Source organism: Schistocerca americana, chromosome X (assembly GCF_021461395.2).
Source record: "Schistocerca americana isolate TAMUIC-IGC-003095 chromosome X, iqSchAmer2.1, whole genome shotgun sequence".
NCBI lineage: Eukaryota > Metazoa > Arthropoda > Insecta > Orthoptera > Acrididae > Schistocerca > Schistocerca americana.
Window position 1 is genome coordinate 472692468 of NC_060130.1, and position 27279 is coordinate 472719746.

Here is a 27279-nt window from a genome sequence, read left to right on the forward strand (position 1 = left end):
TCTTTCCTGGGAAGGAAGGCAGGGTGGTAATGGGCGGAGCTTGAAACCGCCGCGAAAAACCGGCCGAAGGCGTTGGAGACAGACACAGGATCAACAAGGACCTCATTACCTGAGGTCAGGCCAGGTACCGAGGAGTGGGCCTTAATGCCCGACAGCCGGCGCAGGCCACCCCATACGACAGAAGAGGGAGTAAAACTGTTAAAGGAGCTGGTGAAAGAGGCCCAACAAGCTTTTTTGCTGTCTTTGATGACTCTACGGCATTGCGCTCGGAGTCGTTTGTATCCAATACAATTCGCCAACGTAGGATGGCGGCGAAAGGTGCGTAAAGCACGTCGTCGAGCACGGATAGCGTTTCTACAAGTCTCGTTCCACCAGGGGACGGAAACGCGACGTGGAGAAGAGGTAGTACGAGGAATGGAACGTTCGGCAGCATTGATGATAACAGCCGTGAGGTATGCGACCTGACTGTCACAACTGAGAAAATCGTGGTCCGGAAAGGTCGCCAGGGAGGAGTAAAGTCCCCAGTCAGCTTTCGGTATGTTCCAGCTCTAAGGACGTGGGGATGGGGTGTGGTGCAGGAGACGAACGACGCAGGGGAAGTGGTCGCTCGAATAGGTGTCAGAAAGGACATACCACTCGAACCGACGGGCAAGAGTGGTAGAACAGATCGAGAGGTCCAAGTGGGAGTAGGTATGAGTAGAGTCCGAGAGGAAAGTCGGGGCGCCGGTATTGAGGCAGACAAGATTGAGATGGTTGAAGACATCCGCCAAGAGTGAGCCTCTTTGACAGGATGCAGGAGAGCCCCAAAGGGGATGATGGGCATTGAAGTCGCCAAACAATAAAAACGGCGGGGGAAGCTGAACGATCAGGTGCATCATGTCAGCCCGACTAACAGCAGATGACGGTGGAGTGTAGATGTTACAAACTGAAAAAGTAAAAGCAGAAAGAGTAATGCGGACAGCTATTGCTTGGAGTGGGGTGGTCAATGGGATGGGATGGTAATAGACATCGTCCCGAACGAGCAACATGACCCCACCATGAGCTGGGATACCGTCCACAGGGGTGAGGTCATACCGCTCCGAGGTATAGTGGGTAAAGGCAATACGGTCAGTCGGGCGCAACTTGGTTTCCTGGAGACCAAGGACGAGCGGACAGTGCAGGCGGAGGAGCAGTTGTAATTCCTCCCAATTAGATCGAATACCTCTTATGTTCCAATGAAACAACGCTATCGCTAGTCAAAAAGTTGGGGGAACGAGATGGGGGAAGAGCTGATCACCTCGACGGCCGCGGAGGGCCAGGTTGCGAGGGAACAACGCTACAACCGATGGGAGGCGGATCCGGTTCCATCGACTCGTCGCCAGATGCGGCCGCTGTCCCTGGTTGTGTAGGAGGGGCAGCACCGTTTGCCGACGAAAGGCCAGCTGAGCACCTGGCAGCAGAGCGTCCCGGCGAAACTGAGGATGGCCAGGAGCAGCGACTCACGGATGGAGCGTCAGACGAAACGCGCCGGGGTGGAGAGGGGGATAGAGACTTCTTCTTGGAGGCCTTCTTGGAAGGCCGAGGAGGCGCAGGGATGGTGGGCTGGACCCGAAGAAGGTCCTCACGCGCGGGGTCCGTTTTGGAACGCCGGACCTCGGAAGCTGGGGTCCAGAACGTTTCCCCGATGGGCGCCTGAGAAGAGGATCGCTTCTCAGGTAGCGTGGGGGGAGGAGGAAGGGTGGCCCCTGGGGCAGAGGGGGTGGGGGCCACGGGGGAGGAGGATTTGGAAGGGAGGGATTTGGGAGGCGGAGGCAGAGCCCCCTGATGGGCGGAGGAGGTGGAGGGGGGACAGGATAGGGGTGAGGATACCGCGGGAGGAGTGGACACAACTGAGGCAAACGAAGTGGTCAATGGCACGGGATGGAGGCGGTCATACTTCTTCCTGGCCTCAAAATAAGAGAGCCGATCCAAAGTTTTGATTTCTTGTATCTTCTTCTCCTTCTGATACGCGGGGCAGTCTGAGGATCTAGGCGAGCGGACGCCAGGACAATTAATGCACCGAGGTGGTGGGGTGCATGTATGTTCCTCACGAAGAGGACGTCCACAATCGCCACAAAGGGGCTCAGCCTCACACCGTGACGACATGTACCCAAAGTGAAAACACCGAAAACAGCGCATAGGAGGCGGGACGTAAGGTCACAAGTCACACCGGTAGCACATCACCTTTACCTTCTCTGGGAGAACGTCACCCTCGAAGGCGAGGATAAAGGCCCCGGTGTCGATGTGACAGTCTTTGGGGCCGCGCTGGACTCGCCGGTCGAAATGCACGCCTCGGCGCTCCAGGTTGGCCCTGAGCTCCTCATCAGATTGTAGCAGGAGGTCACGATGAAAAATAACCCCCTGCGTCCTATTTAGTGCCAGATGTGGGACAATGGATACTGGGATGTCCCCTAGGCGGTCGCACGCCTGGAGCGCCGCCGACTGTGTGGCGGAGGTGGTCTTGATAAGAACGGACCCTGAACGCATCTTGCTGAGAGCCTCGATTTCCCCGAAGATGTCCTCAATGTGCTGAACAAAGAACATGGGCTTGGAGGTGGCGAATGTCCCCCCGTCGGTTCGAGAACAGACCAAATAGCGGGGGAAGTGCTTCGCCCCAAGCCGGCGGGCCTGTCCCTTCTCCCAGGGAGTGGCCAATGGGGAAAGGGCAGGAGCACCAGAACCAGAGACAGAGACAGTACCTTTCCTTTTGAAAGACTCGGCCGCAGAGCGACCTGATACGTGTTGACGTTTCATCTGCGAAACGTCCGCCCCGATACCACCCACTCTGACCAGGGGCTCTCCCCATGGGCGCCACCCAGCCTCAGCAAGGGCCACCTGGCAGGATGACCGTTGCCAGGAGTCCTGATGCCCCAAGGAGACGGGCATCTACTCCTTGGCCGACGTGGGGAGGGTGCAGCTCAGGTATCGGCAGTATGATCCCTGTGTTGTCAGGGGGCTACAACCTAGAGGGTACATGACGACCCCACCATAACGGGCTGGCTACCGTGCTGGATTTCTGTTGCCATGGAAAGTCCATCATGATCGTAGGTGCCGATGGGGATGCACGAAGGGCGTAACTTGTACAACCCATCAGGCGTTTAGGCCCAATTTGAGGAATAGTGGGTATGGTTACAACGCCGGTACAATGCTGAGTGCCAAGGTCTTAGTGCACTGAGGACCAGTGGTACACCACGTAAGGCGTCCTTCCCCAAAAGGCTCGTACTTCTGTAGAATTTTGAAAAATGGAGGTCAAACCCCAAGGGGGACCATCACATGGAAGGCCGAAACGGTTGAAACTCCTTTTAGTCGCCTCTTACGACAGGCAGGAATACCTCGGCCCTATTCTTACCTCGGACCCGCAGGAGGGTCGTTGAAATCGTTCACGCAGGGGAATCGTACAAATGCACCGTCGTTTGACCATCGGACAGACTCCCATTTTAATGACACAGTAATAAGCATCCCTGGCGTAGAGAAGCAACAGAGGATTGAAAACAAATAAGTCACTAGGTCTGGATAGAATCCCAGTTCCGTTTTACAGAGAGTACTCTACGTGATTGGCCCCTTAGTTAGCATTGATACGCAAAATGCTAAGCGACTGGAAGAGAGCGCAAGTGGCTCCAGCATTTAAGAAGGGCAAAAGAACGGACCCGCAAGATTTCAGACCAATAACCTTAACATCGGTTTGCTGCAGAATTCTAGAGCATATTTTGAGTTCGAATATAATAAATTTCCTAGAGACCTGAAAGCTCATGTCCACAAATCAGCATAGTTTTAGAAAGCCTCACTCAAAGGAAACTCGGCTTGCCGTTTTCTTACATGATACATTGCAAACTATGGATGAAGGCCAACAGGCAGATTCCATACTTCTAGATTTCCGGAAATCATTCGACACGACCCCACTGCAGACTCAACGAAGGAACGTGTGCACGTAATAGACTCCCACGTATGTGACTGGCTGGAAGACTTCTCAAAGTAATACAGCCCAGTATTATCTCGACGGCGAGTGTTCATTGGAGACAGGGGTAACCTCAAGAGTGCCTCAGGGAAGAGTGATAGGACCGTTGCTATTTTCTATATATGTAAGTGCTCTGGCAGAGAGGGTGGGCAGCAATCTGCGGTTGTTCGCCGATGATACTGTGGTGTACAGGAAGGTATGTAAGATCAGTGACTGTAGGTTGATACAAGATGGTCTAGACAAAATTTGTGGTTGGTGTGATGAATGACAAGTGGCTCTTAATATAAGAAAAAATATAAGTTAATGCGGATGAGTAGGAAAAATAACCCCGTACTGTTCGCATATAGCATTAGTAGTGTCCTGCTTGACGCAGTCACATCGTTTAAATATCTGAGCGTAAAGCTGGGAAGCGACGTGAAACGAGACGAGCATGGAGGACTGGTAGGAAAGGCGAATGGTCGACTTAGGTTATCTGGGAGAATCTGTAAAGCAGACCGCATATAAGATGCTAGTGTGGCCTATTCTCGAGTACTGCTCGGTTGTTTGGGAGCCGCGCTAGGTCGGATAGAAGGAAGACGTCCAAGATGTTCAGAGGCGAATTGCTAGATTTGTGACCGGTAGGTTCGATGAGCATCCAAGTGCTACGGATATGCTTCGGGAGCTCAAGTGGGAATCCCTGGAGAGAAGAAATTTCACAGAACACTACTGAGAAAGCTGAGAGAACTGTCATTTGAAGCTGACTACAGAACGATCCTACTGCCGCCAACATACGTTTTGCGTAGGGACCACGAAGATTGGATAGGAGAAATTAGGGCTCCTACGGAGGCATATAGATAGTCGTTTTTCCCCCGCTCCCTATCTGCTAGTGGAACAGGAAAGGAAATGACTAGTTATGGTACAGGGTATCCTCCGACATGCACCGTACGGTGGCTTGAGCAGTATATACCTGAATGCAGGTGTCCGCTGGAGCGAGTTCCACTGTACAAGGAACTATTGTGACAGCGAAAGGACGCACTTCAGCAGACAAAACGCGACGAAATGTAAAGTACATATTTTGCATCATTCTGAATCTGAACTTTTGACCTATATTTCGTTGTAATTTATAAATTACTAGTTTTCACATGAAATATGGAATTATTTTGTTCAGCAGGTTGAGTGTATGTGGTTACATCTCCATTTGTAGAGGACTATCCAGCTAAGCTCAATAATAAAAATTGCTCTTCCATATGCAGAGGGGTGACAGGATGTTAAGTTACGTTTTTCTGTGGTTCAGACCAACTAAAAGCCGACAAACTAATATGAGTACATGAAATTACGTTACAAGCTAATGCCCACTAAAAATTGTGTTCACAACAGTATCTCAACCTCCAGTAGTATAACACTGACGTGTTTAAGTTCACATTTTCATATTTGCTAACAGCAGCTCATGCCGTTGTAGATGAAATGCTGTATGCCGGAAAATGGCAACAAACATACAAATCACATAGTGACTCGAAAGTAAAAGAGGTATTATAAAACTAACCACACAATACAGCATCTGGAACCAAACAGTACACATGTAATGATGTTTTTGTAGTGCTCCGTAATGATGCTAATTTTGCATTTTTTAGAATAAAGAGTATCCACAGATGACAGTGATATTTTCGCTGAAACTACTTTAGAGAAGAAATTGTTTTGCATCAAGGCGGCCCACACTCATATTATTGAAGCATTAAGCTAGTCAACTATACACTGGACTGTTTCTACTACTGAAAGCGGTCGAGCTTTATCTCGTAAATAGACACACTTCTGTTTACAAAAGGGCTAAAAAACTATGCTCTGATCTGGCCTAGATATCGGGCATTCTGAGTGTGTACTGGCGTGGTGCTCATAGCGGAAAACAAATGTGTCACTGACAACAGCTCCAGGTGACAAATGGTCACATGGCGCCAAAAAGTTCCTGTACGAATGTGCTTTGATTCCGAATGATTTCCAAGACAGAACTTGACGTATCACGTTAGGGTTGTGCTGTTCCTATCCGCAAGATCAGATTGTTTGCTGAATACCAACGCAGCAACAGATTCGTCATGCTCAATGTAGTGTAAACTTATCTTTTATTCTTGCACCTGTCGTCCGCGATTTTTCCTCTTAAGAAAGGATTATGTTAATACGTCTACTAGATTATCACAGTGACCGAAACTAGTTCGTAGATCTTATCCATATAGCAGCTATCTCGCAGTACACAACGCCTTTTTAAATACATGAGAAGTGAACTACTTACTGTATTTTTTAAGGACGATATTTTATTTACCTTCAAGATGTTTCAATGTTCATCTTCCCCATGTTCAACATTTTTCGTATATACATTCAATTTGCAACAACCATCGTGAAGAAGGACTCCATTTACAAACGGGATGAAACAATGCTCGAAACAGTTCCAGTATGCGGATAATAAACACTGTATTACGTTAAATGCAGTTTAAAATGTCATGGAAATAATAAACCTACTGATACCACCTCTTTGCTATGACTCATGAAGTATCGAAATGCCGGACATAAAGCACTCCTCAAAATACAGTGAGTATAATCCACACCATAACAAAAATTATGGTAATTTTTATGATATCACTTACGTTGGCTTCGCCACATCATAACGAAACCATCACCTAGTATAAGCTAGACCTCGAGCTTTTACTACAGATCACTGTCATCACAAACTGCAATCCAAAAAAATTAACACAGAAACAAAATACGCGTATATATGTCAACGTTTTGTTAAACCTCTGTTTCCGCATGTATTGCCTCACACGCCACGTAATCATTGTGTCACGGGCCAAAGCTGACGTCCGCTAGCGGCAGGTTCAGTCTATCGGTATTATGAACTATTTTAAACTTGGTGAAAAGCACTTGGTTGTAAATTTCTTACTTGAACAAGTATTAACACTTAAAAACACTTTAATAATGACGATAAAAGTGTTCAAGAGTTTATTCTCGACAACGTCTGAACTACAGCAATAACAATTTTGGTTCAGGTCATTTCTCTGAATAATTACTGTTCTTTCTAATGGGAACAGCATAAATGCCACACGATGTTTAAAATCAGCTATGACTGCGCCGCCTGGATATGGCCGGAAGGAAATCAGTGTACGCTCTAAATGCTAATTTTAAAATAATTTGACTTGTTCTAATGTATTAATGGGAAATGTGACTATCAGAAAACGGTACTCACATAGCCAATGAAAGCGAACACGTGTGGACTTTGCTGCAGCCATAACCTGTAGAAGCTCATCTGGACGACTGCACAGCGTCAACGTAGCTCTGAGGTCATGTGACACCCAAAACTGCAACAACAAACACGGAAGTATTTCTATTACGCTGGACGGCACAAGACGACATTACGCGGAAAACAAACACTGACCGTAAGACATTGCTATTTCCGACGTCTCGGTTCTTCGGAACTATGCCTTACAGCCAAAGAATAGGTCTCGAATGACGATCTTCGCAAACACCATGAAACTGCAGTAATGTGATACGCCATTCGAGACATACCTTTCGGCTTCAATGTTTCTCAGTAGCGAACATTTATTTAACGTAAATTAACAAGAAAGTATGATAAAAAGCTTTCGATGCTACTGAGCCACAGTCATGCAGTATTAAGAATAAACCGCCATTTGACTGAATATTACTGTATTTTTCTTCTGTACTATCTAAGAGTTCGGCTTTTACGCCATTATCGAGTACAATGCTAAAAGTTCCTAGACTTTTAACACGTCACATCTGGTACCGTCTTAAAATCTTAAAGACATACGCCACTCTTGTTTACCTGCTTTGGGCTGAGTTTACCAGAGATGACGTGTAAATGGCCTAAGAACTTTTAGCACAGTACTCGATAATGGCGTAAAAGCCTAAATCTAGTCAGTCCAGAAGAAGATACAGTAATACGGCCATTTGAGGATTTATTCTTTTTTTAAAAAAAAGATGAGATTCTCATAATCTGTAGCGTTTATTTCCTATGTTAATCTGAAAAAGAAAATAAAAGAAGTCATCCACTGTATCATCCAAACCTGCACCAACGTTTATGAAAATTGTGATATAAAAAATAATACATGTAACTGCCATTAACTTTATATCACAGATGAGGTATGTAATGACACAGTGAAGGCACGAATTCAGGGAACGGTTCTGGGAGAGAGGGAGGTGGGTCACAGTTTGTTACTGGTCCTCCTCCCCGTCTATCAAGTGCAATCTGTCGACATCAACACTTCACAGATGCCTGGGATTTATATGATTAACAATAAAAATTCTAGTATAATAATAATTTTGTTTACGTAAGCTCCTAACACATCGCTGTAACATAACCCCCAAAAACTGCAGTTCAGAGTTACACAGAATTTGAAGAGCACTCGTCCGAAGACATAAGATTTAAGCGTGACGTACAATTGATTTAATAATTATAATAGCAACAAACTCCCAAAGTTTGACAACGTCTTAATTTTTTAATGTGCAGAAAATCAGAGTGGGCATTCACCGCTAGGGTTGTGAACAACATGTTTTTCAAATGGTTCAAATGGCTCTGAGCACTATGGGACTTAACTTCTGAGGTCATCAGTCCCCTAGAACTACTTAAACCTAACTAACCTAAGGACATCACACACATCCATGCCCGAGGCAGGATTCGAACCTGCGACCGTAGCGGTCACGCGGTTCCAAACTGAAGCGCCCAGAACCGCACGGCCACACCGGCCGGCCATGTTTTTCAGACCAGGGCTACATAAACGTATAAATGGAGAGAATGCTGCTACTTACAGACACTTCCGACTCCTTTTGGTGAAGACTGTCTATCTATTTTATTTTATTTCTTTTTTTTACTTTGTGGAAGGTCTTTTCCCACCTGTTTTGCCTCACTCAACTTACTGTCATTTGGCAGTTATATCAGTGGACTCACGAACCGAGTCGAATTTATTGTTGAACAGGGGCATGATTAGCTTGTCTGTGGGGACCTTTATTCGGCTGGAACGTTATCTGCAGCCAGTAGCCAGTCAGACCGCAAGGTCATCCACGTGGGGTCGTAACTGGAAAGTATCCAGTCTTCAACACAGCTTGTAATTTTCTAGAATCTTTGCCATTTTAGAGACTCGAAGTTTTGATGCTACTTTACTTTTTGCGGGTTAGCTGAGATATGTGCAAATGGATATATGGAAAATATAAATGCTTTTAGTATAATATTCAGGGGGTTGGTGATCAGCGCCATGACACCACCCTACCTCCTCCCCCCCCCCCCCCCCCCCCTTGGATCAGGAATCTGTGCCTGACACACATATCATAGCTTTAACGATCTGTATATGATCTCATGTTTTGAGTACTCCATATGATAGGAGATCCGCTTCCATAGCTCAGTGATCAGCGTATCTGGCTGCTGTGGAGGATCCAGGTTTGATTTCTAGTACTGCCAGGAATTTTTCTTTGGAGAGAGGACTGAAACGAGGTACACTTAGCCTCATGCGTGTGTGTTTTGCGTGTTTTTAGAGCTTGTGGGTGCTCGACGGCGAAGTCATCAGCGCCCTTACACTTATTAAAGCAAACAAATGCGGCTAAAACCTCGAAAATGTTTCCACACTCATGCACTCCACACGCCTAAGAACAGTGTTCCAACAGAATGACTATTCTGATAGACAGATACGCCATACATTCAGTTCCAAGCAAGTTCAACGCAGCGATGCAAATGAAGCTGTGAAAGGTACCCATTGCAATGGTTTCTTTGCCGTATTTTGCGGGCATGTCTTCGAGAACAGGGAGAATCCTCAAGAGACACGACATCAAAAGTGTTTTTCGGCCACCAGCAAAATGAAGAATTTGTTGTGTTCGGTCAAAGGCGATCTTGGCATCAGCAAACGTGGCGTATATAAGATCCCATGCCAACAAGGCAAATATTATATTAGGCAGACATGCCCATCCGCGCAAGAACGTTGTGTTTAAAACCATCGCCATACACGCCTACGCTAACCTGATAAATTAGCAGTAGCGGAACATTGCCTACACACAGGGCGTCGCATGTTTTACAAGAAGACTGAAGTTTTATTCTCAGCGTCATCTTTCTGGTACTGTGTGCTTAAGGAGGCGATACATGTCCGTACGGCGGACGATCTTATCAACAGGGATGCAGGTTTGCAAATAAGCGATGGAATCCAGCACTGGCTGTCATTAAGTTAATACCGGAGGAACAAGAACTTCCGATTCATGACCCGACGCAGGGCATGCTGAGATTTAATTCAGCTTTTAACCACAGGAGCTTCTGGCAGCACAATCACTGCCCACGGCGCACGCGCGGAAGACCTTTCTGCGGCTCCCACAACAGCTCCCACCACACAGAGTGGATAAGGACACGCAACCTGGAGATAAAGAGAACATTAAACCGCATGCGGCGCCATATCAAGGCGGCTGTAGATGCCCACAGGCAATAAGAGTGGGCGGATAAAATAGCACGACTAAACGTCGAAGACGGCACCGCTTGGAAGGTAATCAAAAGCTACCTGCACCGATCGATGAAAATACCACCCTTACAGGTCGGTGCTGACTACTTTAGCTATCCGAATGCGAAGGAAAACGCTTTGGCAGACGCTTTCGCCGCTAATTTTACGCCGACCGAAGGCCCTGTGGACGCCGACCACAGACAGCTCGTCAGGGAGCGCCTCCCCATCTTCCTGGCAGGGAGAGCTGATGACCAAGCGATCACACCAATCAGTTCAGCCGAAGTCGCTGCGCAACTTCGCACACTCAACAGCAGAAGGCAGGAAGCCCCGACTCAGTAACAAACACCCTGCTGTACCTGCCACGGTAGCGGATGTTCTAGCCAATACATTCAACATCATACTGCAGTCTGGAACATTCCCATCCTGCTGGAAGCACGCAGCAGTGGTAGCTCTTCCCAAGCCAGAGAAAAACATCCACTTGACTAAGAACTAGCCCCCTATAAGCCTACTGCCAGCGCTGCCAAAGGTGTCTGAAAGATTACTCATTCAGCGCCTCCACCGCCATATTGAAGACGAGGACATCAAACGCAAGCAACAGTTCGGCTTTCGCCAGGGGCGCTCGACGGTCCACCAATTACTACGTTTAATGGAAGAGGCGTTCTAAGCCATTGACCGACGCGAGTATTTCGGCGCTCTTCTGCTCGACGTGTCTCTTGCCTTTGACTCCGTGTGGTACGATGGTCTCCTTTACAAACTTCTTGTACTGGGGATACCGACACCGCATGTGAGGCTCCTGCAGAGCTATCTGCAGGACTTGACGTTGCACATTCGAGCTGGTAGTGGAATTTCCACGGAGCGTCGAATACTCGCGGGCGTACTACAAGGCTCGGTCATTGGCCCGACCCTCTATTAGTTTTACACAGTGGACCTGCCGCGCAAAGAGCCAATCAAACCGCAGTTTACATCCTGCAAAGGCGACGACAGATGGCCACAGACAACCTGACGGAGTGGGCCATCAAATGGCGTCTATCATACAAAGTAGAAAAGTCAAAGGCCATCATTATCACAGGAAGACACATTTCAACGGGGGTACCACCGATCTCTGTGCGTGGACGTCCAGTAGAGTAGAGTGCCAGTTCAAATACCTTGGCGTCACGATAAACGAACGTCTGACGTGGCGCCAACATATATCAGAAGCGAGGGCGAAAGCACAAGGTCGGCTACGGCTACTGTACGCTGCGCTAAACCCTACAACAACGCTGCCTGCCCACTTAGGTCTCACGCTGTACAAAGCAGCAATACGACCCCTATTGGAATGTGCAGCGGTGGGATGGGGAAACACAGCTGAGACCAACCTACGCAGCCTTCAGACCATCCAGAACATGGCTCTGAAACTGGCACTCCACCTCCCACGAGATTTCCCCCGGAGGACCTACACGTCTTTCGCCTACATACTACCACTCAGGAGCCGGTTTAAGGAAACTCAAAAATTTCTACAAAAACACAAGGCAAGCGAGAAATCCACTCATCCGCGAGCTCGGCCAAAGGCCACACTGGTTACATACAACAAGATGGTCAGACCTGTTACGGTTTGAGTAAGTAAGTCGTAACTCACGAATCACCTCAAAGCTCCAGTGGAGAGCAACAAAGCCAACCAAAAAAAGTCTCTGAGAAGAATACACCAACTATAGAAGGAATAGTAGCGAAAGGCTATTAAAGACTTCTACGGAACCAGGAGACGCGCGGTAACAAAACCGCTGAACATCAAAACTGATGCATATCTCCGGTAGGGGGTACTAAAAGCGCCGCTTTCCTCCGCAAACCTATTAAGAGTATTTGCTGTCTTACGTTATTCTCTTGATCCGTAAGCGAGGTATCCTATTGTGGTAGCATAATGCTTGCACAGTTTCCTTCAGATATAGGTTCTTTAAATTTATCCAACAGCGTTTCAGGAGAACTACGGGGTCATTCATCCAACGATTCCCAGTGGAGTTCAAGTCATCTGGTACCTCATTCTCCAGGAATTCCACATCAAGAAAAATTATTCGATAGTCATTCAGGAATAGTTTCAATACTTGCAAAGGTTGGGTAGTTTACCGTATTGTTCGTACAGACAAATTTATGGTAAATAAAACAATATGAACCATAAAGTAAGATGGCTTACGTTCGGGCTTCCCACAAGAATTGCATTCCGTTGCCACTAAATTCCATAACCTGTAAACCGCATCACACAGGCTTGGATTTGGAGTTCGGTTCTTAATAACAACATATGATCATTATTATTTTACTAACGCATTTTATAAATTTGTTTAGGGTAGTGTATAGTACATCGCTTCCTCATAACTTCCAAAGAACTGCATTTCATAGCATCTGTCAAAAAATTTGAAAGTAACTGTGTCATGCAATTGCTTTACGAACTATAACAGCAACAAAGCTTCACAAGTTTGACAAGTTCACAATTTATACGGTATAAAATCGAAGAATGCACTCATATCTATCAGTATTTCACTTAGCTCTAAGACTGCGAACGTAAATCTGCTGGCTATGGCCGTGCGAACATATGGGCAGAACGCTGTATGTTTATACCCTTTTCACCTACGTATGATAAAGTTTTTGTGTTATTTTTCTTAGTGCAGCATCTTTCTCCTTCTGTCCTGCCTTCCCTCAAATTCCTGTGATTTGTCTGTTACACTTGTGGACTCACGAAGGTAATCGTACGCTGACGGAAAAAAATCGCAACAACAAAAGATAATAAATGTAAAGTAACGAAATTTTGGGAAAACGTTTGTCTAGGTAACGTATTTAAGTGATTAACATTACAAGACCAACGGTTAAAGAATGCTCGAGATAAGCCATTGCAAATGTGAAGTACTGGCACATTAATTGCCAGTGTGCCCTCTAAAATGTTGAATGCAAGCATGCATGGAAACGTGCATGCATTGTGTTGTGCAGGTGCCGGATGTCAGTTTGTAGGATGGAGTGCCATGTCTGTTGTACTTGGTCGATCACTACAGGAACGGTTAATACTGGCTGTATATAACGCTGAGTTGTCGTCCAATGATATCCCATATGAGCTCGATTGGAGACAGATATGGTGACTGAGCAGGCCAAGGCAACATGTCGACATTCTGTAGAGCATGTTAGGTTACAACAGCGGTATGTGGGCGAGCGTTATCCTGTTGGAAAGCACCCCCTGGAATGCAGTTAATGAATGGCAGCACAAAATTTCGAACCACCAGACTGACGTACAAATTTGCAGCCAGGGTACGTGGGATAACCACGAGAGTGGTCCTACTGTCATACGAAAATGCACCCCTGACCATAACTCCAGGAGAAGGTCCAATGTGCTTAACGCGCAGACAGGTTTTGTTGCAGGCTCTCAACTGGTCTCCTTCTAACCAACACACGGCCATTACTGGCACCAAGGCAGAACCACCTTTCATCAGAAAACACGAAAGACCTCCACACTGCCCTCCAATGAGCTCTCGCTTGACACCAGTCAAGTGGCAAATTGCGGTGGTTCGGGGCCAATGGAATGCACGCTACAGGGCGTCGGGTCCAGAAATGTCCTTGAATTAGCCGATCTGACACAGTTCGTTGTGTCACTGTGGTGCCAACTGCCGCTCAAACTGTTGCGGCAGATGCAACACGATGCACCAGAGCCATACGCCAAACACGAAGGTCTTCGCTCTCGGTAGTGCTACGTGGCGGTCGATAGCCCGGTCTTCTTGCGACCGCACATTCTAATGACCACCGTTGCCAACGATCATGTACAATGGCTGCTGCCTCGTCTTTCTGCAGTATCACGGAAGGAACATCCATCTTCTCGTAGCAGTGTTACATGACATCGTTCACACTCAGTGAGGTGTTGATAATGGCGTCTGACAACTTTCGTTTACATGAAATGTACCTGTAGTTGCGAATATGGACTACCATCAGCTGTGTGATAGAATGACGACAGCAAAAATTTGTGCCCGGTTTGGACTCGAATCCGGATTTACCGCTTATCGCGAGCAGTCGCCTAACCATTTATTTTTATCTTTTCGCGAGTGGTCGCCTCACTATTCTTTTTTTTTTTGGAGACAGGAGCTCTACCGCCTTTGTTTGCATTTAAACAGGAACAATAGAAAACAAAAAAACTACCTTTTGTTGGTATTACAAAATGAGATTAACAATACGTAAACTGAAAGAGTAACTATAAACCAGACTGACGTAAAATTAACGTTGTAATAATCAGTAAACTTTGGAAAGGTAAACATACGTCAGAAATGAAAAACGTAAGAAATTTACGTTAAAAAAAATACTTCTCCATCCATGCTTCAAACTTCAATGAATATCTTTTAAAAATTAAAGCAAATCCTGGATCACAAATAATATTTAAGTGAAGGTAAATTTCGGGAATAACTACTGCATTGTCATACCACAAATAATATTTCTTTATTGCTTGAAAGCTAGTAAACCGAACATTATTCTCGCTTACATAAAGAAGGAAATCCACATCACAATGGAGAATCGTATTTCCAGTCCTCCCCTCTGCTGTTCTGTCATCCGAGTACGTTTTCTCGCAAGTATAAGGTACCCACCGATTCTTCTCTTCTGTTCATTCTTTCTTCGCGTTGATAATTTAGCTTCTCCTACCCTGGACGTTCCAGCTACGCGGGGGCTCTTGAATAACACTCCATAGGAAGTTAAAGAAATACTGTCGGTATTTCGGATTGTTCACGATCTTTAGATGTTCCTGTAAAAAATGTCCAAAAGTCCATTACATTCTTTGGGCCATCTCTGAACAAATAGAGCACCGTCTGACCTCGAAGCCACGTTACGGCATTCGTTTTGGTGCGTGGGTTGTACGTCCCGTCCGTGAAGAATATAATCCCTGGTTCAGTGTTGTGTTGTCCCATTCGAAGAAAGAAAGCGATCATCTGTGTCGACAAACGCCACACTTCTACCGAGGAGCCGCATATGAGGCGGTATTCATCGTTGTCCAGAGTTTGGCACTGAGGGCACAATGGAGAATCTGTCTTATGAATCACATGGAGTCTGAATCTTGTGACATTTTTATCATTAACTGTTAGTTACCACGTTGCACGTGTCTCTGTGTCTAAGGAAACATGGTGTATCATTTGCAGGCCGGCAGGGGTGGCCGAGCGGTTCTAGGCGCTACAGTCTGGAACTGCGCGACCGCTACGGTCGCAGGTTCCAATCCTGCTTCGGGCACGGATGCGTGTGATGTCCTTAGGTTAGCTGGGTTTAAGTAGTTCTAAGTTCTAGGGGACTGATGACCTTAGAAGTTAAGTCCCATAGTGCTCAGAGCCATTTTTTGTATCGATTGCCATACTACTTGCCAATTCATCAATTCATATGTGCATGTTTCCTCTCAATAGGATTACTGTGTCGTCCGGTATCCGATAGATGTCACGCGCCGTTGCAGGTGTGGTTTCCGGCAGAGCCGTCTGAACGTAGCTGTACTCTATAAATAAAGTGCGTATATGCTGCAGTAACTGGGAAATGCGCTGGACCGCCACTGGCCAGTCGAGAAACTGGTGCTAGTTCTTCTATTAAGATTTCTGTCAGACAAGTCTGATACCACCTCCATAGTTTTAACATTGTGCTGATGCATAGTGGCCGGACAGAGTGACCGAACGGGTTATGGCGCTACAGTTTAGAACCACCCGACCGCTACGGTCGCAGGTTCGAATCCTGCCTCGGGCATGGATGTGTGTGATGTCCTTAGGTTTAAGTAGTTCTAAGTTCTAGGGGACTGATGACCTCAGAAGTTAAGTCCCATAGTGCTCAGAGCCATTTGATGCATAGTGCCACGACTCGATCACGAGACTGCGCAAGACCAAGTCCACCCCTACTAAGAGGGTGGGGGGGGGGGGGGGGGTGTAACGGTGTCGTATCTTACTTTAAGCAGTAGATCTGCACTCACAAAAGAACCGAACGCGGCCAGTATTCGTCGTGCTGTTATCGCCGACATTGGGAGTACTTGAGCAAAGCGCGTAATTCGTGACGCCAGGTATGTGTTAAGAATATGTGACCCGCTGGACCATGTCTAATGCCCGTATGATGTTCCCCTAACGCCTGTCCGGACTGACTGTAGTAGTATCTTACAGTCGTATGCTGGTGTGCGACATATGTTGTTGGTCAAAATAATACCTAGACATTTCAAGTTATCCATGAGCCGTAAAGGTGCTACACACTCTTCCGGTAGTCCAACAATATTCATCGCTACACACTTGTCCATATTTATACGGCTGCCAGTGGTCGCTCCATATTTGCGTGCCCAGTCTAAAGCCACACTCATACCGTTTTCATTGCGCTCTATCAGCACCAGGTCATCCACATATGACTTGCTCATAAATGTGTATCCTCGCAAAGTCAGTCCTGTCAAGTGGTGTCGTAGGCAGCAAACCAACGGGTCGAGAGCCAGTGCATATAATGCCGTTGACAAGGGACATCCCTGTCTGACCGATCTCACTACGACTAGAGATGTTGTCGTACGTCCTTTGACGAGCAACTTGGAGGAGGCATTGGTGAGTAGCCGCATCACGACAGCGATAAATGGTCGTGGTAATAGCATGTGTGTCAGGACTTCTGCAAGACAGTTATGGCTTACTCTATCAAAGGCTTGATCAAAATCTATTGACGCTAGTGCTGCACGGAGGTGGCACGTCTTTGCTAGGGCGATCAAATAGCGATGTTCTACAAGCGCCATCTGAATGCTGTTATCTCCACCGAGCGAAGTTTGATGGAGTGAGAGCATTTGACGCAAGGCTCTTCGGAGGCGTGCTGCTAATAATCTGGTGAATATTTTAAAGTCGCAGTTAAGGAGCGTCAGTGGTCGATAGTCCCGTATCCGTGTACCACGCAAAGATTTGTGTATCGGGATAATCAGTCACTCCACAAAAGCCAGCGGTAAGGGCACGTTAGGAAACATTAATTCGCGGCAGATAGTGGTCCATCGTAGTGCGATCACATAGCTAGAGGTCCTGTAGAATTCCAGAGGGAGGCCATCTGGTCCCAGTGATTTGTTCCCCGCCCCCCTACCAATGGCCTCAGTCACTTCCTCCTCTGTAATCTCCTCCATCAGTTGTGCTTCCGCCTCTGGATCAATGGCGCCGAAAATCATATGTGTAACTTCGTTAATGGCCGCCAATCGGTATCCACTGCGGTGTAAAGTTGAGTGTAATGTTCTACAAAGGTATTACCTATTTCTTGTTGCGATGTTAGGTGTCTGCCATCATCCGTGTCCACGGCATGTACTACTGCTCTTCGTAGTCTCGTTTTCGTTGATGATGTGTTGCATGCATGGGCGTTCTCCTGCAACCCGATCTAGTGTCTGCACATTGACCACTGTACCTTCGAGGTGGCGTCGCATGATGGATATAGTTTTGGCTTTTGCTCGTTGTACCGCCTCTTGCCGCTCCGGAGAAGGCATTTGTTCGGCGCATTCCCGTAGCACCGTGAAACAGAAGTTCATCGTCTGACGTCGCCACACTTCCTGCTCACGATCATACAGTATGTCATCAATGCACGGCGCAGTGCCGGCTTGGCGTAACCCATACACCAACTTAGGGTCGTGGGATACTACCGAAGGCGTCGTTCGCAAGATCTCCAAACATCTTCAGTGACGTCTCGACAAGCTGAGTCCCGCTGGTGGACGACGTTCATTTTCCAAGGACCGCGGCTGCGCCACACTTGCTGCCGCCGGATGAGATTGTACATATTAATACTATATGGTCGGTACTGTCTGTAGGCCACAGCTCCGCTTCCAGGACGTCTGTGTTAAGATTGCGTCTAACACATATTCGGTCGAGACGGCTAGTGAAATGACTCGTTGTATGGGTGCATCCAGGATGGAGGCTATGGACATGCTCCCAGATGTCAACCAGATGCATACTCTGCACCAACATTCGTGATCCCGGGCACGGGGTATATCGAGGAAATTGATCTTTCGGTGCAAGTACAGAATTAAAATCCCCGCCTAAGACTAATCGGTCCTGTCGACATTGGAAGAGCGAGGCAATTTCGTTTGCAAACAAGCGGGAACGCCTTTGCCTTCTGTCTGTACCGGACGGTGCACAATTGTTGATGGGTCGTACGTCAAGTACAGGAAATGCTAATCCCTGTACCGACGGTAGGCACAGCACATCCTCTGCCGTGATGCCTTGTTTAAGAAGTATTGCTATGCCGCTGCCAGTTTCGGAGTCGTCTGATATGTATACCCGCACATGACAGGAAATTCATCGACGTATACTTCCTGTAGGAGGACGATGCCGGTGTCCGCTGCTTGTAGCATGTCTTTGAGTAAGGACACCTTAATCTGCGACCAGCTCTTGACGAATGCTGCCGCCGAGACGGTGGTGTTCTGGATGAGGAATCTCGGGACCTTCTGTAAGGTGGCCGTGTGCCTCTGTCGTTTCTTGATCGTCGCCCTCCATACGTATTAAAGAGTCTTCCGACGGGATTAGACGTCGATTCTTGCGCCGTTTCGGTGACCATTGCTTACGCGTGTGCGTTTCCGTATCCAAATGTGGGCGAGTATCTCTGCCACCACTGCAGTCGGACACGAAGGCAGCCGTTGCCACTATTCGACTATCGATGACCATTTGCTCATCCGATCTCTCTACTGGTGGTATCGATCGGTGCTGCTCGGTGGGGGGGGGGGGGGGGGGGGGGGGCATCGCCACCGTCACCATGCTCGTGTCGTCATCCGTTATCGTCGGCTTTTCGACTGGCCTGTCCAGGTATTGGGCGCGGTCACTGTTCGGTTGCGCTCGGAACAAATTTGCATATCTGAGAGGGAGAGACGTCGCCACAGGTGTTGCTACAGGTTCACCTGTCGATATTTGTGCAATTTTTCGTTGGAGACACGCTGAGCGAACGTTGCCTTCCTGACCACAACCTGAGCTAGTTTTCCGCTGAACATCGCAAATGACTATCGTTCTGCAGCCTCCAAATGTGAGATAAGACGGCACATGTTTTGATAGTTCGATCCGTATTTGTCGCACACCATGAAGTACCGGGTACATGGTAAAGGCTGTCCATTTTTCTGCTGAAATACTCTGACAGTTCTCAATCGAAGTCCTATATGATCAATAACTACCATTCCGACATGGACGTCTGAATGTTTAAATTTAAATCCATCTTTATGGTCACGTACGATATTGTCACACACCGTGTCGTTGATCCGTTTGACGTAGACCACACTGCTTCTGATAGAGAAATGGATGCCAATCATATCTTGTGGGTCAATTTCAATTTCTTGGTGTATAAATCGTTCTACTTCATATGCCTTCGGTCTTGCAAATTCATTATTAAAGCCGGCCGCGGTGGTCTAGCGGTTCTAGGCGCTCAGTCCGGAGCCGCGCGACTGCTACGGTCGCAGGTTCGAATCCTGCCTCGGGCATGGATGTGCGTGATGTCCTTAGGTTAGTTAGGTTTAAGTAGTTATAAGTTCTAGGGGACTAATGACCATAGATGTTAAGTCCCGTAGTGCTCAGAGCCATTTGAACCATTTTTTTTTCATTATTAAAGCTGATCTTGATAGTAGATTGTCGGTACGAATGAGCCATTCTAGTTCAAAAGTGCAAGCACAAGCGAAGGCTAACATGAAGTAAACTACCACGTGCGCGCGAAGGTCCGCGGCAGGGACGTAAACATACGTCCGAGCCGCACGACTGCAGAAAGCAGGCTGCACTTACATACTACTTAATCTAACTTCCCAAACCAGCACTGTTTGTGAAGGGGCTTTGCATCGTAATTCGGAGTAATAACAGGTGCTGCAATATCGTATTTATCCGAGTACACTGAGCAAGTGACTTTCAAGTAATAGCCTCCCCTCTACAGAAATATACATAATGGATGTACAAGTACAGGTTGTAGACGACATATGGAAGTTTGGGTTTGGCTATGAATCGTTTTCGGAATAATCTAATGGCAAGGCGACCGCTCGCGATAAGCGGGAAATCTGGGTTCGAGTCCAATTCCAGCACAAATTTTCGTTGTCCTGGTTCCATTATACAGCTGATGGTAGCCCATAGACGCAACTGCGAATACTTTACACGTATTTCATGACGGCTGCAGTTGCCACGGTGTCTGTTCCTTCGGACATGCATGTACGAAGGAACATTGTGTCGTAATTCGGAATAATACAGGCATTGCAATATCGTATCGTAACTTTCGTTTATGTCGCACAACTCCTTCTTTATGTTGCGATATTTTTTCCGTCAGCGTACCTGTTGTTGGCGGCAGGTATGGTCAGTCCATCGAGTGTGCGCCTCTATTTGGCTGGAATGTTTTCTACAGTCAGGCGGAAAACCACTCCACGTGGACTAACCTTCAGGGCCGCAACGGAAGACTATCCTGTATTAAGCTAAACTTGTAACTTTTTTAGAATTTCTTGCCATTTTTGATACTCCTAGTTATTACGATACTGCATTCTCCGAAAGTTAGCTGCAAAATTTATATATTTATATGTGTAAAAATATAAATATTTTTAGTAAAACTATGCTTGTGGTATGGTGTCATGACCCCGAGACTACCTCCCTTGGATATGCGTCTGTTCGTCGATATAATAAGGCAGGCCACCATACATCTGTGCCATATCCTCAATGCTTGTACGACAGACGTTAAATTAAGGACCTCAGAAGAACTCAGTTTGCCCATTTTAAGCTCAATATTCTTCTTTCCGCGCGGGATTATCCGAGCGGTCTCAGGCGCTGCAGTCATGGACTGTGCGGCCGATCCCGGCGGAGGTTCGAGTCCTCCCTCGGGCATGGGTGTGTGTGTTTGTCCTTAGGATAATTTAGGTTAAGTAGTGTGTAAGCTTATGGACTGATGAGCTTAGCAGTTAAGTCCCATAAGGTTTCACACACATTTGAACATTTTTTTTAGTACTCTTCTTATTATTTACTGATCTACATCGTTTCTGATTGTATATGTCAGTAAAAAGTAAATAAGGGTACGTTCATTAACTGTAAGACATCTCACTGTTCACCACCCTATAGACGTTCCGATTTGCTACGCGTATGTCAATATTTTAGAATGTACCAGCTGAGTTGTTTTGTATGGTGGGATTTAGAGATTTGTTGATAAGTTGTAAATCTTGTTCCTGTACTAAAATTTGCAGCTCTAAGCCTGTATCATCTGTTTCTTTGCTGAAGCAAAGTGATGATTTTGGATTAGTGTCTGTTATTATAATAAGATTAGTGCTTGTACCTGTGACTTATTTGCCACGTCTTGGCTGCACGGCTCGCTTCTTTTCATCGCGTGTGATGGCCCGTACCGCGCTGTGTGCCAACCGTCATGCTGCAGCGCTGCTCAGTCGCTGCTGGAGTATTGTTTACTCTCCGTGTTTTTTCTGTCCTTGTTATCGTGTTTCTTTAAACCGAACAATGGACTAGACTAAATTGGGACCATTCTTTCGAACAGCCATATAAAGCTCCGATTTAAAAAGAGCTTTGTTAGTAGTGGGAAAGAAACCAATGTCGTTCGCTTAGACTGGACGTATCATGAGATGCATGACGACTTCGTTTATACATTGCCAAAACGAATTTGCAAATTGCACCGAAACACACGAGGAAATAAGCCTCATGAGTCTTACAGGAGACAGGGCGAGTCGCATTTTATTTCGTTAAGGTTGTAGATATCGATACGAGGTTTTTGACAAATAATAGAACGCTGCGGAGCACGTAGTTTTGGCATAAGTTTAATCGTCGTAACTCTTGTATCAACCGAGGCATTGTAGGAAACAGGGTTCTTTTATTGAAAAGACCTATTATTTTTAACGGCACTCGAAAGTTCTTGAAAAGCGGAGTACATTGATTTAACCCTTTTTAATGTTGACGCTGAAACTTTTACACAGAAACATTCGAGGAATTTGCTGAATTTGAATAACTAGGTGACCGGAATCAGCTGTTCCAGTGGAAACACCGCCAAGTGGGACTTCATGCCAAGCTTAACCGTTGTATCAAGCCTTTCTACTTAGTTTTTGTTTCCACAAAACCAGTTTGCTTAAGCATGAGTACGTACACAAATTTAGGATAGTTTTCTCAAACCCCAGCTGATACACTATCGACTACCATATGGTTACATTTATAACAATTGTTTTCCTATGAAGTAGGGCAAGCGTAAATGCTGTTAATCTTAGTAGCGTAGGCCGTCTTCTCGCTGCGTGTGACAAAGGAGCCTGGCAACAAAGCTCCACGTGGCGGATTTTACACCGCAATAGCTAATTCCGACTATACTGCCTTTCAGTTCTAGCACTTCTCTCGAATATTTTTTCAAAAAATTTTCGATGCCAATATCAACAAGTCTGGAAGGTAGGAGACGAGATACTGGCAGAAGTAAAGCTGTGAGGAGGGGGTGTGAGTTGTGCTTGGGTAGCTCAGTTGGTAGATCACTTGCCCGCGAAAGGCAAAAGTCCCGAGTTCGAGTCTCGGTCCGGCATACAGTTTTAATCTGCCAGGAAGTTTCATATCAGCGCACACTCCGCTTCAGAGTGAAAATCTCATGCTGGAAATATCAACAAGTGTTATATAACCGTACTCGTTTTTTCAAGGTCCGTCAAAGGCCATTACAAAGTAATACATTCCAATAAAAAAACAATATTTCTTAAGTCAGAGATGCTACTTAGAGGCCAAGAAAGAATAGTGCTGAAGTAAAAGCATTTATCACAAGTCTCCTAACGGCCCCTGCACTGACAGCAAGCTCGGAATTTTGCTGCAACCCAGGGAACAGGTGGGTGCCGCAAATCAATACATTGAGTTCGTCTGCCTCTGCGTACTATCATTTGCCGAAAACTTCGTTTCGAGATCCTGGACCACTCAGGAAATAAAGATGTGTTACGCCTCATGCCACTCACTCTGTATATGTCAGCTTGCAAACTTCCTACTTTCAATTGTTATCATGACTAATAAAAAAGGCAAAGGTAATGCTAATCAGAACACTGGGAGGAGTTGGTGTCTAAATAACAATAGATTTATTCATTCTTAACCTCAGAAGACAAAAAAAAGGGTAAAGAAACGTCGCACGAACCTTTTTATTTGACAAACGCTTTCACTAATATACGGTCTATGGTGAACAAAGTGATCAGCCGGGAATCAATACACGACACTAACCAGAACTAATCGCTTTACCTGACTTCATACATATGAATCCGTGGTATGGCGCAAAAACTACGCTACTATCAAGCCCCTATACTTACTATTCCATAAAGAAAAATATGGTTCCAAAGAACAGGGTGCTGAGAAGCATATATTGGTGCCCTACGCCGTAGAAGCGAATACTTTACCCCCCTGCTGGTCAGGGCGGGACACCGCGATGCGCTCGGCGACTGGAGTCATGGACGACAGCAATCTGTTATTAATGGCGCACGCCCGAAAAATGCAAGTGAACGGTCTCGCGTTCAACTAATTCGGAATGCAGGTACTTCCATATGGGCCTCTGAAACACTGGTGGATTACAGTGTGCAGGAGAAACCCATTTGCTGGTCTGCCAAACCAATTTGACCCCGTGCCACGATTATGTGTGACGAAATATGTCAAATGTTTAGACGGCTGACTCAAAACAAATAAGTACACCCACGCATCACTCGTTGTGTGCGTGGTGCTAGAAGCAGTACCTCTGACGGTTCAGATGGTGACTGGCACAGGCTCAGAGTGGCACACTAGCAAAGGAAACACAAGTCTCACCGTATAGGTAAAGACATGTAGTTCTTTACTAGCGAAGCGCCAGTACCAGAGTGAGCTCTCTTCTCTTTCTGTCCGCTTCCTCCTAAGCTTGGTAGCAAAGCACATTTACATCTCACACTACTCCCACATTAGCCCAAGCCAATCAAGAGCTGGAGCGTGGCACTCGAAGCTGGGAGACCGCCCCTTGTTCTGTATACACAAATTTGACAAATCAGCGACTTGAAAAATTAATTGGGAGAAAAGGAAAAAAATTCAGCTTCTCAGTCTTTTTCCCACTTGTTTACACAGTGTCTTTTGCTAATAGAATGACCTGGATGGAACCACAGCCCCCCATAAAAGATTGTTATCTCCCCTGTTGCGTCCATTTCTAACTTTCCAAAGAACGGCCACAAATTTCGTAAAAGCCTCGTGCCTTCACAAATATGTTTTGTACCAGAGTCAGGGTGCCACTGACCTGTCTCACAGAAACCTGTCACAGAAACACACAGTCGTCTCATCGGCTTCCTACCTAACAAAGGTCCATCTTCTGCTTTATGCCGGTCATCAATGCTCTGCCCATAGCAGTGGCAACTCCTTGGCGATAGTCGGCCTACCTGGACGTGGCCACCAACCGACCGGCACTGTCCAGCGTGTCTGCACAATGATACCGAGGAACTCGGCAGTCCACAAGATTTTCACCTTGGTTTCGCAGAAAAAACACTCCCCTCGGCCCTCAGTCGCCACACACTTTTGCTGAAGTTGTTTAAATTGGCACCCTCTTCCTCTGAATGCTTGTTAAGCTTACTGCTATTCCTTCACTAGAGCACACAAGCAAGAGCGTTAACTACTGCCAACCATTTCAGCATATGAATGAAGTCAGGCCGTATCCAGTATAGCAACCAAGTAATAAAGATCAACTTCCCTAAGAACATTAGGAAGTATAACATCGTATCAGAAGTGAGAGTGCCCTGCAATCTCTCAAGCTTAAACCCTTAGTCGTTACTCATAATGTGGTCAGTACGAAATAAACATCGCTAATGCTTGATAAAATCTTGTGGTAAAGTCCCAAACAAATGTCGTACGTCGGTACTTTTTGACGAGAACATTAGCAATAATTCACAACGGTGACCCACATACTGTAGAGTATTTATAAATCTGCAGTCCGTTTAACTCAGAGACGCTGTTTTGAGGACCAGAGTGGATCGCGCCTGATGAGAAACGCCATAGTGGATGCCGTTTTCGGTAGTCTGTTAACTGCCCCCACACTGGCAGCAAGCCTGGACGTTAGCTGTGTTCCAGGAAACAGATGGGTGGTGCAAATCAATATAGCGAGGATGTGCGCAATGTATGGGCTCGCCAGTGCTGTCATGTTAACAGTAGTAGGGTAAAGCAGGCATGGCCATGTTGCATTGTTGCCAAATTTATTTAAGATGGTGGATCCAAGATGGCGGCCACAGATGCGACAATGTCGCAGTGATGTCATTGTGGGGAGTTCACATTCTGGCGAGAAAATACATCAATTGTGCTACCTCCACTACTCTAACACCAACCCCTCCCCTCCCCCCCTCCCCCTCCCCAACCCACTTCTCCTCTCTGCATCTGCTAATTGGTGGGAAAAGATACTCAGTCTCTGTTGGGTTGAAAGATAGGATGGATGTAAGTCTTTATTTTGTATGCGTTACTACCCTCCACCCTCTCCTCATCTGAAAACTGGTGGGAAAAGGACTCAATCTGTGCTGGGCTGAAAGATAGGATGGGCATAAATCTTTATTTTGTATGCATTATTTATTTGAAGAATTTGAGTTTTCATAGACACTATCTCCATCCAGTGTGTTCATCACGACGTCCAGAGTCCAACTCACCTAGCTCACAACACCGGCACAAGAGAGCACTGTGGGACCTCCCCCCTCCTATCCTGTGACATAATCAAAGAGCGAGGTCTGGGAAAAAATGGTGGGAAAAGGACTCAGTTTGCGTCTAGCTGTTGGACTGGGAGAATGGATGTAGCTGTTTACTGTGTTCAATGGATGAGATGTCTGTGCTGGAGAAGGAGGAGTTTAATGGGTATATCGGCTGTAACCATGCATCTGAGGACTGTGTCGATAGCAATGATATTTGGTGACGAATACGCTTCCTCAAATAATGAAGATGCTGAAGGATGGGGCTAAGTTACACTTTGAAACTCATGCTGGTAAATGCGTGTGCTGTATCTGTAGATTATTCGGTAAAAGATCAGTCAGTCTTCCACAGCATAAAAGGCAAGATGTTCACTCTGGTGCATGCACTCCCTGTCCCCAGAGGCCACATGCCGGCTTACGGCACGGCCACACGGTAGCCGCAGGAGCAGCCAAGTACTTCCTGTCACTTTGGAAATATCCACGCCCTTCCTCCTTCTCATATTCGGAAAACAGATATCCTTAGTCGTTGAATACAAACTGCTTCAGGTGTTATTACATCTGATGTCTAAGCAATGTGCGTGAATATTGCCACATACATAACTTGAAGATGTCACAGGAACTAAATGTACCAATGCGCGAAGAGAGAGAGAGGGAGCTTTGCAGATGATGCAAAATTATTTAGACACTTACATGTTTCATTCTGAGAAATACCATCACTGCCACACTTGAATATGGACTCTAAAAGATCGCTGCACACTTATGAAACCTCCCTGAGACATTTCTCACACTTTTATGGGAAACAGATCCCAAAACCGATATCAGCTGCTGTATCTGATTTTAAAAGCCAAAACGATGATATTTGGAAGTAGAAATAAATATCTCTGTAACTCTAAGCTGGACGATGACCACTTTTCGAGTTTTAGCTGATTGTTTGAAGGCGATGCCAGAGAGAGAAAATTTTCTCAGTCCTACAGTTGCTGTGGTGGTCATCACTTTTCGGAAACGGTGAGTGGGCTTAGTTTATATTTTCTGCTGGAGTCAGGGACGTTGTTATCCTCACTTTTAGAAGCACACACTGGTGTCCAAAAACAGACGGGAAAATCAGAACAATTACACAAACAGAATTCGAAGCACTGTCCTACAGATGAGAAGAATAGCTGGAATTTTCGATGAATTTTCGATGTCCTACAGCTTCTGGTCTGGAGATGCTCTAAAGCCACAATTTCAGGTGAGGGAGTGCATCCAGCATGTCTAAACCAGAGGAGGATGGTCTGCCTGGACTT